General features: G+C 41.1%; 1 protein-coding gene and 1 long non-coding RNA gene across 2 annotated transcripts in view; both read left to right on the top strand.

The window, feature by feature from the left end:
- LOC103552484 (zinc finger protein 850) overlaps positions 1 to 15,793 on the top strand; it is an 82,678-nt gene that overhangs the window by 44,097 nt on the left and 22,788 nt on the right.
- LOC139073485 (uncharacterized) lies at positions 10,357 to 14,534 on the top strand. The gene is made up of 3 exons (XR_011522264.1): positions 10,357 to 13,344; positions 14,014 to 14,065; positions 14,284 to 14,534. It is a non-coding gene; the product is annotated as an uncharacterized lncRNA (long non-coding RNA).

The following is a 15,793-nucleotide window of genomic DNA, read 5'->3' as shown; positions in this document are numbered from 1 at the left end:
CTGCTGCCAATCCTCCTTTTTTTTTTGCTGAGGAAGACTGGCCCTGAGCTAAAATCCATGCCCATCTTCCTCTATTTTATATGTGGGACGCCTGCCACAGCATGGCTTGACAAGCGGTACATAGGTCCGCACCCAGCATCCAAACCCGTGAACCCTGGGCCACTGAAGCGGAATGTGCAAGCTTAACTGCTATGCCACCAGGCTGGCCCCCATTTTTATTCTTTTTATTTATTTATTTTGCTGAGGAAGATTTGCCCTGAGCTAACATCTGTTGCCAATCTTCCTCTTTTTGCTTGAGGAAGATTCACCCTGAGCTAACATCTGTGCCAATCTTCCTCTATTTTTTGTATGTGGGATGCCACCACAGCCTGGCTGCTGACAAGCAGTGTAGGTCTGTGCCCGGGAATCAAACCTGGGCCACAAAGTGGAATGTGCCGAACTTAACCACCAGGCCATGGGGCTGGCCCCCTCCTTTGCCCATTTTTAAATTGAATTGTTTATCTTTTGTTGTTGAGTTGTAAGAGTTATTTATATAATACCAGGCCCTTATCAGAATATATTCTTGCAAATATTTTCTCCCACTCTTTGAGTTGTATTTTCACTTTCTTGTTGGTGTCCTTTGACATTTGTTGGCATAAAGTTATTTATAATATTCTCTTATAATCCTTTTTATTTTCTGTGAGGTCAATAGTAATGTCCCTGTTTTCATTTCTGATGTTAGTAACTTGTGTCTTCTCTTTTTTTCTTAGTCCATTTAAAGGTTTATCAATTTTGTTGATCTTTTCAAGGAACAAACTTTTGGTTTCATTGATTCTCTATTGTTTTTCTATTCTCTGTTTTGTTTATATCATTTCCAATCTTTATCGTTGCCTTCCTTCTGCTTACTTTGTGTTTCTTTGCTCTTCTTTTTCTAGTTCCTTAAGGTGGAAGATTAGGTTACTAATTTGGGCTGTTTCTTCTTTTGAATGTAGCAGTATACAGCTATGACTTTCCCTCTGAGTACTGCATTGGTTGCAGTCCATAAGTTTTGATGTGTTGTGTTTTTATTTTCGTTCACCTCAAAGTATTTTCTAAATTCTATTGTGATTTTTCCTTTGATCCACTGGTTGTTTAAGAGTGTAAATTTAATTTCAATGTAGTTGTGAATATTCAGATTTCCTTCTGCTATTGATTTCTAATTTCAATCCATTTTGATCAGTGAAGATACTTTAAATGGTTTTAATGTTTATAAATTTATTGAGACTTATTTTGTGGTCTAATATATGTTCTATCCTGAAGAATATTCCATGTACACTTAAGATTGTTTATTCTAATGCTGTTGGATGGAGTGTTTTATATATGTCTTTTAGGTCTACTTGGTTTATAGTGTTGTTTGAGTCTTCTGTTTCCTTGTTGATCTTCTATCTAGTTGTGTATCCATTAACGAATGTGGAATATTGAAATCTCCAGCTAGTATTGTTGAACAGTCTATTTCTCCTTTCAATCCTGTCAGTGTTTGCTCCATATATGTTGGGGCTCTGTTGTTAGCTGCTTATATGTTTATAATTGTTATATCTCCTGATAGATTGACACTTTAATTAACATATAACGTCCTCTTTTGTCTCTTGTAACCTTTTCTGACTTCAAGTTTATTTTGTCTGATATTATAGCCATCCCAGGGCTCTCTGAGTTATTAATTACATAAAATGTCTTTTCCATGCTTTGACTTTGAAACTCTTTGTGTCTTTGGATCTAAAGTGAGTCTCTTGTAAACAGCAAATAGGTAAATCATTTTAAAAAATCCATTCTGCCAATCTCTGCCTTTTAATTAGAGAGTTTAATCCATTTACATTTAAATAATTCCTGATAAGAAAGGACTCCTGCCATTTGGCTATTTGGTTTTTATATTATACATGTTTTGTTCCTCAAATTCCTCCATTTTTGCCTTCTTTTATTTTTGAATTTTGTAGTGTACCATTCTGATTCCCTTCTCATTTCTCTTTCTGTATATTTTTTATTTTCTTAGTTGTTATGCTGGGGATTTCAGTTGACATCTTAAACTTATGTCAGTCTAGTTTGAATTAATACCAACTTTGCCTCCATAGTATAGAAAAACTCTGCTTCTTTACAGCTCTGCCCCTCTTTTTGTTGTTATTGTCACAAATTACATCTTTATACATGTGTCCATCAACATAGACTTATAATTATTGTTTAAATTCATATATGAATTAAGACAAGTTATGGACCCAAAAGATACTAATACTGACTTTTATATTTACCTATGTAGTTACCTTTGCTGGTATTCTTTATTTCTTCATGTGGATTCAAGTTTTTGTCTAGTGTCGTTTCATTTCTGCCTCAAGGACTCCCTTGAGCATTTCCTAAAGGGCAGACCAATAGTGATGAGCGTTCTCAGTTTTTGTTCATCTGGAAATGTCTTAATTTCTCCTTTTTTTCTAATGGGTAGTTTTACTGGATATAGAAATCTTGTTAACAGTTTTGATTTTTCTTTTTCAGCACTTTGAATATGTCATCCCACTGCCTCTGGCCTTCATGGTCTTTAATGAGAAATCAGCTATTAATCTTGTTAATGATTCCTTGTACATAATGAGTGGCTTCTCTCTTGCTGCTTTAAATATTCTCTCTTTATCTTTGGCTTTCAACAACTTGATTATAATGTATATTGGTGTCAATCTCTTTCAGTTTATTCCACTTGGAGTTTTTTAGATGTATAGATTCATATTTTTAATCAAATTTGGAAAGTTTGTGTCCAGTTTTTTAAAATATTCTTTCTTCCCCTTCCCTACCCAGTTTGGGACTACCATTTTGTGTATGTTTGTATGCTTGAAAGTGCCCCACAGGTCTCTTAGGCTCTATTCATTTTTCTTTCTTTTCCTTTCTGCTCCTCAGACTGGATAATTTCATTGCACGTATCTTCAAGTTTCCCAGTTGTTTCTTCTGCCTGTTCAAATCTGTTGTGTCCTCTAGTGAATTTTTTATTTCAATTATTGTACTTTTCTGATCCAAAATTTCTATTTGGTTCCTTTTTTATAAATTATTTTCCTTTATTGATATTTTCTATTTGGTGAGGCATTGTTCTCATGGTTTCCTTTAGCTCTTTGAGCATATGTAAAATAATTTATTTAAAATTGTTGTCTATTCAGTCCAATGTCTGAGCTTCTTCAGGGATAGTTTCTATTAATTTCTCTTTTTCCCCTGTGTATGAACCATACTTTCTTGTTTCTTTGCACACCTTGTAATGTTCTGTTGAAAACCAGACATCTTTAATATTACAAGATGGCAACTCTGGAAATCATCTTTGCTCCCTTTCCTAGAGTTTGTTTTTGCTGCTTGTAATAGTTCTTGATATTAGTTTGTTTAGTGACTGTTCTGAACTAATCTTGTAAGGTCTATATTCTTCATCATGCATAGTCACAGAAGTCTCTGTTCCATTGGTTTGTCGTGAGCTAGTGATTTGACCAAGATTTCTTTTGCCTGGAACCAAAAATAACCCCCTAGTCTTTGCAGATGTACTGTGTGTGTGTGTGTGTGTGTGTGTGGTGGCACACCGTCAACACTTAGGCATTTTGTAGGTAAGCCTTAGCCTTCACTTCCTGCTTGCACAGAGCCCGAAGGTCAGTCAGAGGTGAGGCTTTGGAACCTTATCTACTAAAAACTCATAAAGATATAAATAAAGAGTATTTATTGAAGCCTTAGCTTTGGTGACAAAAGTACTTCAACATCTTAAATCATTTATGTGTATATCTATATATATCTCGTTTCATATTATCCTATCATTATATCCTATCATATAAAGGAGGATACTTTAACTCTTAAGAGGAATGAGTTTGCTTTTTATCTACTGTCTTGAAGTGCTGTCCATGGTAAATTGTTATATGAAAAAAGTAAAATGGTTTAAATAAAATAATGAAAACATATGTTTTTTATATGTTTGCAAATACTTATATAAATCCTGGAGAACACTGTGGAAAGATGTTCATTTCTTGTTAACACTGGAACTGGGTCAGACGGTGGAATTGGAGGGAGAATACTGACTTTTCCATATGTAATTAAATAGATGGAGAAAGAAAACTCATAAAACGATTGAAGGATAGAGATCAAGAAAGCACAATTTTTAAAAAGAGTCCAAAAGTAGCCATATATCATAGTGACTAAACTTGTGGACTTGGAACCCAGTCTTTATGGGTACAAATCCTTTCCACTTGCTGTGTTACATTGGGCAAAGACTTCTAGTGCCTTGTCTGGTCTTATTTTCTACATTTAAAAAATGTGAATAATTTTACCTATATCTTTTTTCAGGATGAAATGGTATATAATCCATTGTTTATAACAAATAGATTTTATCTATGTAAAATACTGCACAAGACCTGGCACACAATAATTACTCAAATTGATTTTACTATGGGTTTTACTGTCACTATTATTACTGATTCAGTAGAAGAATGTGTTGAGTTGTTGGATGGAAAGTCAAAGACACTAAGATTGAAAAAGAAATTTTCAGCTACATGCTGTTTATGAGAGATAACTAAAACAGATTATGGGTTGAAAATACAGGGATTTTTGAAAAAGATATCATAGGAAAATGTTAACAAAAAAGATTCAAGTATGGCAATATTAATATCAGACATACAGAAAGCAAGGAATAATATTCAATAGGACAGAAAGGGTCTAAAGTTCTATACCACTAGATGAGAAAAATACTAAACAAGTGGAAGAAAAGGCAGGAAAGAAAAGGACAAGAAAGCAAAATAAATGGGATCCTTGAATATGAAGGGAGCAGTGAGTTTAAGTCATAAGCATACAAATATGTTCAGCATAAATATCCTAGTAGGAGAAAACCGCTTAGTATTGTATCATGTTAAGTTTTTGGTTTGGGTAATTGTATTATGGTTATGTAGGATGTTAACATTTAGGGGAAGATGTTAACATGCAGAAACATTCAGGGTAGGTTGTAGTTAAAAAGTTAAGCACTGATAGAACCAAGGAATGGGACTAATAAAGCAAACAGGGCAGAACGTTAGAATGAGTCCAATCACTCTGCTCAGAGAGATGTGAGACATTATTACTTCTTTAAAAATAATCAAAATAATTTGGAAATTAAAAATGAAATCACTGAAATAAAAACAGTATAATAAACAAGCTGAATGGAAGAATGAATAGTTTAAGATGGACATGTTGAACAGGAAGACAGATCCGAGGAATGTGCCAGGATGCAGTACAAATGGCAAGTATGAAATAACACATGAAGGTCATGGAGGATTCTGAAGGTCTGTTGTGTTCTCATCTCACAGAAATTCTAGAAGGAAAGAGCAGCCAGCAAGAAAGGGGGTGGGGCGGGGGGTGGGGGGGGGACATAGAAGCCTATTCCCTGCAGCTGTAGACTGGGAGTCCACAGGTCCAAGGGGCCACAAATGATCCTGAGTGTCATGTGTTGGCAGCTGGGGTAGAAATAGACACGCTCACAGGTGGCTGCTGGGAAAGAACATTTGTCCAGACAGCCTCACAGTGCCCACTAACGGCTGAAAATCACAGACTCTTCAGGGAGCAATCCCAACCTGGCGCAATAGTCACATGTCACATAAATGAATGAAGCTAAACATTTTTAAAATGCTCATTATACTGTGGCAATACAAATGAAACACTGAAAATAATTTAAATATCCACCAGTATGAGAATGAGTAAATAACCATGGTTTCTTTTTACTATGAAACAATATGCAGTTTAAAAGAAAAACAGAAATATTTCTATGTACCAAAATGGAAAAATTCCCAAGAGATAATGTTAACTAAGCAAACCAAGTACAAAACAATATACGTAATTTATGTAAGCAAAACCAAACTACCTATTTATACTCTTTTTTATACTCTTTTTATACTCTCTTACTTTTTATACTCTTAAATGAGTATATACTCTTAAATGAGTTTTATACTCTTAAAATGAGTAAGATCAATGCTAAAAAATGTACACAACAGTAACAATCACTTAGAAAATGTAATAATCACAATATAAACCATTATAAAAATAAATAAAACCTTAGAATAAAGCCTCAGAATAGATCTAACAAGAATTGTGGAAGATCTATATGAATAAAAGTATAAAATTTTACTGAAGGACATAAAAGACCTGAGTTAAAGGAAACGGATACCATAACTCTGGAGGGGTAGATTTAGTATGAAGATGTCAATTCTTTCTAAAATAATCTATAAAGTCTAGACCATCTCAATCAGAATCCCAGCATCATTTCTTTAATAGAATTTGCCTAGCTCATTCTAATATTCATTTGGAAAACAAAGTGAACCAGAAGAGTCAGAAAAGTTTTGGGAGATAATTGCATATTGGAAGGACTTGCCATACCAGCAGTCAGATATTCCACAAAGCTTCAGCGTGGTGCTGGGACAGTAACAGACAAGCTTAGAAGACGGTGGGAAGTGAGGACCCTTCAGTAACTGGTGTTAGGGCAACTGTTTATCCACCTAGGAAAAAACAGTTACGTCTCTACTTCACACCGTACCCCAAAATAAACGCCAAGGGAAATTTAAAAGGCAAAACTATAATAGAATTAGAAGAAAGTAAAGACGTTTTTGTTTTAGTGGAAGGATGAGAATACCTTTGCATATAAGAAAATCCAGAAACCATAAAGGAAGAGACTGACAAATGTAACTGCAAAAACTGAATATTTTAAAAGTCCAAAGACACCATCCCCTCCACCCAGGATGTGTACAGATTGAACCCCCTGGGGCCAATTTCACTCCAGTCCAGGGGAGAAGAGACTGGGGACCACCATCCACTCAGACCCCTGCAGGGAGAGGGTGCACCTCGTAGAGATTGGGAAACCTGAGCAGGCAAAGGTTTGCTGCCAGGAATGATACTACCTGACGTTGCCACATCTCCCAGTTACACAGAGAAACTGTCCGAGAAAGAATGTGATCAGGGACCTGAAAGGCCCTTGGTTCCCGTAGCAACATCTCAGTGTCCTGAGACGTACAGGCTTCCTTCCCAGGGCCTTTTGTCGTTGGGAGGGCCCGCCCCTGCAGGTCACTCACAGGTCCGCGGCCCAGCCTCCCAGGCCTCGGATAGCTCCTTTGTTGTTGGGAGGGCCAGCTCTTGTCAGTCGCTTACGCCCAGCGGTACCTCCCGTCAGGCCTCTCATTGGCCCCTGCTGGGCTTAGGGAGGCTTTTCTTCAAGCCTTTGTCGATCCAGCCCGAGGAGCGCTTGTCTGTCAATTACAGTCCTTTCCCCGTCCTCTTGTCACTCAAAGCCACCGCCTACATGCATGCACCGCACGGACAAATCAACACAACTGCCCAGATCAGAACCTCGCCAAGAGCCATAATCTGCGTCGCTCGCGCCAGGTGGCTCGGGCCAGACCAAAACTTCCTAAAGGCTGCATGTGTCTGACGTCTCTAAGAGCTGAAAAAAACATCGCCAGCCCCACTCTTCACGTCCTTGAGAAGGGGCGCCCCTCCGGCCCGGACCCGTTGAGGGAATTGGTACACTTGGACGGACCCCAAATACAAAGTGGCAAGTGCCTAATATCACACAGTCATTGACCCCACAGAATCTCCACCACTGACGCACACATCCTGATTGATGACCCCACAGGTCCTGCCTTCACAGGTAGACTTCTCATTGATTCCACAGACATCCCATCACTGACACCGCAGATTCTCCCATCCCTGACTCCCATCTCTCACTCCACAGACCTATTAATAAGGGGACACATTCGTAGGAGACTGTGTGGATGGTTTTACAGATCCATTTAATGTACGTGTGTGCTGAAGAACCGGCTTAGGTAGATTTTAACACCTTGGTAGCCAATGCAATTTCTCTGCCTTTTCTTTTTCTTTTTTCTTACTGTGGTAGCATCTTTCAAGACCTCATCCCAGTAAGTATGGATTACAGTTTATTTATGCCTGTCCCGTATTGAATCTTTGTCATACATGTTTATTTTTAATCATAGAAGTCACAATTCTTATAATTCAGGGACATTAAAGACTCATAAGAATGACTGGGTTTTTATCTGTTCTTGGCTTCTGCAGATCACAAAGGTCTTTTATTTGTATCAGATCACTAAATATATATTTTGTTTCCGGAAACATTCTGATGAAAATCTTAGGAGTAAAATGCTTTGGGAACTAATGGCAAAACTCCAGTGAGATGTTGTTTCAGAAATTATGGTAGAATAAAATGGGTTTAGAGCATCTGAAATGACAGGAACTAAATCTTGATTTCTCGGTCAAGTGCAAAAATGTGGACTTTGGAGGAAATATTACATAAAAATACACACAGACATTGTTATTTCTTTTATTTAACAGTTTTGTTGAGATATAATTCACATACCATACAATTCACCCATTGAAAGTGTAAAATTAAATGGTTTTTAATATATTCAGAGTCGTGCAAACATCACCACAGTCAATTTCAGAACGTTTTCATTACTCTTAAAGAAATCCCATATCCTTTAGCAGTCACCCTTCTATTTGCCCCCAACTCCCCCTCCCCTGCAACCACTAATCTTTCTGTCTCTATCTATTGGTCTACTCTGGACATTTCATATAAATGAAATCACATGATATGTGGTCTTTTGTGACCGGCTTCTTTTACTAATGAAATCATTAGCATAATGTTTCCAAGGTTTATTCATGTTATAGCATGTATCAATACTTCATTCCTTTTTATTGCTGTGTAGTATCCAATTATATGGATAAACCACATTTTACTTATCTGTGCTCTGCTGGTGAGCATTGGGTTGTTTCCACTTTGGAGCTATTATGAATGCAAAGAACATTCATGTACAAGTTTCTGTGTAGACATATGGTTTCATTTCTCTTGAGTATTTACCTGAGTGGGATTGCTGAGCCACTATTTCTCTCTCTTTTTTTTTTTTTCTGGGAAAGATTCGCCCTGAGCTAACATCTGTTGCCAATCTTACTCTTTTTATGCAAGCGGCTGCCACAGCACGACTACTGACAGACCAGTGGTGTGCTTCTGTGCTGGGGAGCTGAACCTGGGCCCCTGAAGCAGAACCCACCGAACTGTAACGGCTAAGCCATGACTTCTTGAGGCACCCATTTTCTGGGGCAAGCAGTTTGATTTCGGCACCTTAGAAGGCACTGAGGTGGATAAACTGGGATGTGGGTCTGTCAGTCCCTAGTGCTGGCAGGGGATGTGACCTGCATTTAATCTTACATGTGTGGAGGGGGCACTGTACGTACAATAAACCTAAGGGGGTTTATTGATTGATTTTGAAATTCTGCCTAATATTGTAAAGAAGACAGAAATGTTTGGATTCAAATACAGGAAAAATATATTCGGGTTAAAATTCTCAGTTTTCATCAGTTTGTAATGTGGGGTTCTACAGTGAACAATGGCAAGACTTTTATGCATATTTTCTGCATAATACCGTTCTTGTATTTGGGGAACAGTTGCGGAGTGGAAGGATGTGGCTCTGAACTCTATGAACTCACTGAAGGGGCCCGTGGGTCCCTGGGGAACCCAACAAAAAAATGCAAGAGGGCCATAGAAATTTTGAAACGAAAATTTTAAAATGTTCTCTTCAGAGAGAATTCCAGATCCCCACACAAAATGGAGTTTGCTGAAATTAAACCAGTGGGTCGCGGTTGCCTGTAAGCCTAGCGCTGCTCTTGGAACTGAGGCAGACGGTACAACGTTGAAATACCTGCAAACCCTGCGACTTCACTGACAAGTCACTTGAATTAAACCCAAGGCCCTGCTGCCTGCCCGCTCTGTGCTCCGATTGTTGGTTAGAAACGTGCCGCTCGCCCCCGAGCGCGGTTTTGCAAAGAAGGGCGGGCCCTCCACCGAAAGCGTATGTTTGAATTCAAGTATTAATGTCTCCCCTGTCCATTTCCTTTATTTTATTAATTATGATTACCTCATTGATAATGAGACCGGCTGTGTGGAAAGTCGGGTCTCGGTGTAGACAAGGTCATAACACATGGACAAGGCCGGAAGGTCTCCAAGGCCCGGTACAAATCTCCGAGATGCAGCCAACCGCGCGAAAAGCGACTGCAAAGTCCGACGCAGGCGCGCAGCCGTTCTCTTGCCGCGACCCGCAAAAACCAGTTTATTATTGTTTGTAGGCGGGTCGGCCGCAAACGCTTCTTATTGGCCAATGTGAGAAACGGCCCCCTCCCTTACGCATCTATTGGCTAAGAGCTCTGTCCCTATTTGAGGATCGTCCTTCTTCCCTCCCCCCTCTGCGTTGCCTGGAAACGGAGTCCTGCCTATCAACAGCTGCTCGTGTTTTCCATTGGCCACCTTCTCCGGAAGCCCGCCCCCACACGAAGCCTCCGGCGAACCGCGGGCGGGCAGAGGCGGTCCCGGCAGCGAGCGCTCGGCGTCGCTCTGCAGCTTGGTATTGTCCTGGCGAGAGTCCTCCAGGACTGTCGGGCGCGGCTGGCACCTCGGTCCTCGCGACGGCGGGAACCGGGACTCGGGCTCTGAACCCGAGTGGTGACCGAGGAGCCGGGCCCGGCTCTCCCGGTTGCACGCGGCTGGGTGGACGCCCGCGCGGGGCTCATGCGCGCGGGTTCCCGACTCCGACCCGCGGGGGGTCGGTACTGAAGGTCAAAACCGGGACTTTTCAGCCTATCCAGGCAAAACGCCCTTTTATTTTTTCCGCAGATGTATTTTACAGAACGCCCTGCGAGAGGGGTTGACCGACGGGTTCAGGTTTATGAAATAAAATAAATTACTGGTTTAGGCTGTGTTAGTAATAGTATTGAGCCCCAAGCTTTTTAAAATCCCTTTCGTGCCCGCCTGTATTATTTAGTGGAATGTCTGAGATAAGGACAGTCGGTTATAGTGGCTTTGGAATTTTTTTTCGTTGTTAAGACCAATTTTTAGTCTTGGTTCTAACAACTTCTCATGCTTCGTAAAATGTTATTTGAGAAATTGCTGTGAAAGGCGCAGCAAGTTACTTTGAATTTTTTTTTTTCTTTTAAAGGAAAGTAAGTTCCTGATTTTGATATATTAATTTTGGTTATAATTCCCAAATTCCTTTAAAATCTTATGTTTTGGCAGTTATATAGAGAGTGGCTTTTGTGAAAGGAACAGCCAGTTAAAGAGGTTTCGGGATTTTGTTTGAAAAATATAATCCTTGTTTTGACTCTTTTAATAACGGTAATAACTACCTTCCCAGTGCCTTTAAAATGTGATTTGGTGGATCTCTATCTTCACAGGATTTATTTCATAGGTTTGGATGAGAGACCTCATGTGGGCTTCAGGTCCTCATCTTCATGAGGTGAGGAGATTTGGGGGTTTATAAAGCAACCCCCACACTCTTCATGGCCTTTTCCTTAATTCTCAGCATCCCTGTACTCCTGACATTGTACCTAAAATTAAGCTAAGTTTTTGTTATGTGAGAGCCGTGGTAATATCCGGCATTAACCACTAATGTTTCCTCCTGATATTTCTCCACATCTTCATACTGAATCCTTTACTCAAATTGGTGTCCCCTTTTCTGGGTGTCTGGAAACCATGACTGGATATCTCTCTGACGTCCCTGCTGAGCTATCATTCTTTTCTTTCCTCTCTCTTGTCCAAACTTGAGTTAGTGAGTGTCAGCTGCTTCACGACCAGCCTTGACCCTGCTGACTCTCTCTAACTCATAGGTTCTTACTCCCAGCTCCATGGGCTATGAGTTCTTACTAACCCTCAGTTCCATGAGCCACCTTGTAGGGGTCCATGAGAAATTCCCATCTAAATTTTCATTTTTCTCTCACTGAAATGGAGTGTTTCCTTCCATCCTGAACGTAGGACCCCCCAGGGATGAGGCTTTGTTAGCAGTGGAGTCCAGAGCAGTTTTTATCTCATATTACAGCATCTCCAAATAGCCACTGTGGTTGTCATTGGTTCCCAATGACAGTTCTTAATGATGGCCTGCCGCTCGATATTGGTACTAATGTGTTAAAGTGACTGTTTTAGGAACTATTACTGCATAAGAAATTAAGCAAAATTTTGTGGCTCAAGCAACCATTTTGTTATGCTCATGGATTCCGTAGGGTCAGGAATTCAGACAGGGCACAAACGTGGCCAGCTTATCTCTGTTCCACAATGCCTGTGGCCTCAGCAGGGAAGACGCAACAGCTAGAGGCTGGAACCATGTGGAGGCTCATTCCCTCGTGCCTGGTGCCTCGGCTGGGATGCGTGGAAGCCTGGACTCAGCTGCGCCAGTCCGGCAGGGTGCCTGCACGTGCCTTCTCCATATGGCCTTGGCTTCCCTGAGCACGGCAGTCTCAGGGTAGTCGGACTTACCTGGCACAGGGCTCCAAAGGGAAGTGTTGCAGTGATCAAGGGGAAGCTACTTCAGCCTTGTAAGTTACCGAGAATCCCTTCAACTGTACTCTACTCCGTTACAAACAACAAGTCCACTCAGGATGAAGGGGACAGAACATAGACTCCACCTCTCAGTGGGAGGAGTGTCAAGCAATGTGCAGCCTTTTTTTTTTTAAACTGCTACAGTGGCACATCTATTTATCAAACATTTTTAGAAATATTGGCGTGACTGCATTTCTGTGTTGTTTGAAATCCCATGCCTTTATTTCATGTATTTTATAGCAATATTCTGAGACGGGTTCAAGGACTGTCAGATGTAAAAAGGGTCTGAAACATAGAACTGGCTCAGGCCCCCTCCGGAGATTTGAGGTGCCCAGTTTCTGCCCTGGTTTATTGGTTAGCATAGGACTTTCTCATTTGTCTTGGACTCAGCAGTGTTTTAGAAATTGATCTTTTTTTTGCTCTGATTTCTTTCTGTTTGTGCTTATCGTTTTCTCACCTCAGCAGAGGTTAGGAGCGTCTTTCCCAGCCCTGTTCTTCTGTCTTGGATGTATCTGAAGGCAAGTTGTAAGTCAGACTTGGGACTCATTTTGCTGGTTTTGCCAAGTGGCATTTTCTCTGACCGTTCATCACTTTAGAAGTGTGCTTACTTTCCTGAGTTTTCATTTTCTTCTATCATGTCTAGCTCACAGAGCAAATACCAACCAAAAAGAGTAACTTGAGGGATGTGGAGAGAGACTTTCTTTGCACTTTACTAAGTGAGGTTGATTTTTTGTCACTGAGCATCAGGCACAGGCCTGGGAGGCCAACAGCCTCATTCAAATCCCAGATCCAGCCTTTGTTTACCAGCTGTCTGACCTTGAACCCACAAGGGAACTTCTCTGTGCCTCTGATTCGTCGTGGGGAAAACGGTGGTATCCAGAGTGGCTGGCTGCCAGCTCACATTGATGACTCCGGGGCAGTGCCTGGCCTTCATCTGGTCCTTGCTGCTCCAGCCTTTGCCCTGTTAATTGAAGGAATGCTGCCATAACCACTTCCTGGAGGTATAGCTGGCATTTACTCCCCTAACAGTTTACAGAGAAGCCCTTTTATGTTTTCAGTCTCTTCCTCTGCTTTCTGTCCTTCCTGACCCACCTCACTCAGCGTGGTGTGATCTTAATTGTGTGCGTTTGCACAGGTGTAATTTTGGATTACATGTCTCCTCAAAGCCTGATTGCCGCCCCCGCCCCCCACCTCTACCAGGATGTGCAGTTTTCTCAGAACCCACTCCCAGCCCAGCCCAACTGCAGCTTTATTGTGTAAACATTTCATGGTGGGCATCCCTTCCTGACTGTGTGTGATAGTAAACTATCTTGGGTTACCGTGCTACACGTGTGTCACCTCCTGGTGTGCCGCCCCACTGGGGAAGCTCAGTGCTTCTCCATGCACAGCATACTGATTTTAGTTGAGACATCCAGTCTATATGGCACCTGCTGGTTTGTGTGTGACCCGATGTCATGGTGATAATAGAGATAATGACCCTAACTGTTTAAAATCCTTCACCTTGTGGCTAGGTAACTGGGAGATGGTATGTGTATTATAGCCTGTGTGTTAGTCTTAGTCACCTGTGATGGTTTTGTTAATTTTTACATAAACAATTGAGAACGTTTTAATAACTAGAGAAAATAGGGAAACCACTAATCACTCTGAAATCCTCCCATTTCTTGGTCTAGAATTGGGACTGGACCCCCAGCAGCGAGGAGCCTTGAAGGCTGGAGAGAAAGAGTAAGCAATCCCTTTCAGCTTCTCCGCTGTCTTTCTCCCCATTTTCTTCCCCTTTATTTTGTTCACTTCGTTTTAAGGGGTTATAATTGGCTTCTTCAGACCCCAGGATAGAAAATGACCCATCTGAAGACCTCAGGCTCCAGCCATTTCACAAGAGCTATCTGGTTTTGTTTGTATGCTTGTTTTATGATTTATGTTTGTTTGATTTATGATGCCAGGTTTCCATCATGGATCTCTCCTGAGGGAATATTCCAGATTTCCTGAGTCGTTTCCAGGTCGAGGTCCTGTATGCCTCTTCTGTTCTCAGGACCAGTTCCTGTCAGAGTGGGAAGACCTGATCTTGGATATTTGGTTTTGATCCTTTGTGAAAAGCTGTAAAGACAAATTTCCACCCCTAGCTGTAAAGAACTCTTGGTGGGAAATTATAATTCCTTTAGGGAGATTAAAATCTCATTTGGATTACCCTAAATCCGAGTTTTGGTTGTTAGAATTTTCTTTAATGTTCATGAGAAAGTATCTTATATTTCCCATGAAGATTCATTCTCCTTAGCAGTGAATTTTGAACTTTGTTTTCTTAAATGTCCAAATTAGATTTTCCCAAGTTTTCTCTCTCTTACTGATTTCTCACTTAGCATCAGAGGTAACTTTTAAGCAAAAAGGGCATAGCAGAGAGATGACAGTGGAGGGCACCTTCAACACCATTGTGGAGATGAGGTTCCTGCTCCAAAAAGAAACATTCTCACAATCTCAGCTTATTCATGGGGAGCTTCAATTCTTTTACAGTTGGTACTTTTATGGGGTGGGGTGGGGTGGGGGAGGTGGAGCGGTGGGACTCTCTCCTTAGCAGCCATTTTTATTTTTTTTAGGTATGCTTTTTTTCGGTGAGGAAGATTGGCACTGAGGCTAACATCTGTTGCCAATCTTCCTCTTTTTTTTCCCTCCCCAAAACCCCAGTACATAGTTGTATATCCTAGTTGTAAGTCATTCTAGTTCTTCTATGTGGGACACCACCACAGCATGGCCTGATGAGTGGTGTGTAGGTCCTCGATCCAAACCTGTGAACCCTGGGCCACCAAAGCAGAGCACGCAAACTTAATTACTCAGTCAAGGGGCCAGCCCCAGCAGCCAGTTTTGATGTTGGGTATTTATGTATCATTTGCTCCTTAGTATTTCTCATTTCTACTATGATTTGTTCTGTGAGCCGTCAGTGATTTAACAGTATCGCTTAAAAATTTTTATAAAACTAAGTAGTTTTGTATGTCAGCCCTGCACCTACTCGTGTCACCCATGCCCCCCTCCTGCTCTGTGTAGATGGGGGCGTGTTTACACTTTAATCTCTCCTGTGTCCCCCACTGTCAGCAACTGAAGGTACGAAGGTACTCACCAGGGGTGTCTGTCACTTCCCTCCCTCCACCTCTACTGTGGTCCCCAAGTTCCTACCTCCCTAGAGACTCTTCTTTCCAGAGTGGTGCTTTTCAATAGAAATATAATGTGAGATACATATGAAATGTTAAATTTTCTAGTAGCCACTTTAGAGAAATTAAAAAGAAACAGCTGAGGGGCCAGTTCCATGGCTGAGTGGTTAAGCTTGCGTGCTCTGCTTCGGCAGCCCAGGGTTTCACTGGCTCGGATCCTGGGCGTGGACATGGCACTGCTCATCAGGCCATGCTGAGGCAGCGTCCCACATAGCACAACCAGAGGCACTCACAACTAGAATATATACAACTA

Source organism: Equus przewalskii, chromosome 9 (genome assembly GCF_037783145.1).
Source record: "Equus przewalskii isolate Varuska chromosome 9, EquPr2, whole genome shotgun sequence".
Classification (NCBI taxonomy): Eukaryota; Metazoa; Chordata; class Mammalia; order Perissodactyla; family Equidae; genus Equus; species Equus przewalskii.
This window is presented reverse-complemented; position numbering and strand designations above follow the sequence as displayed.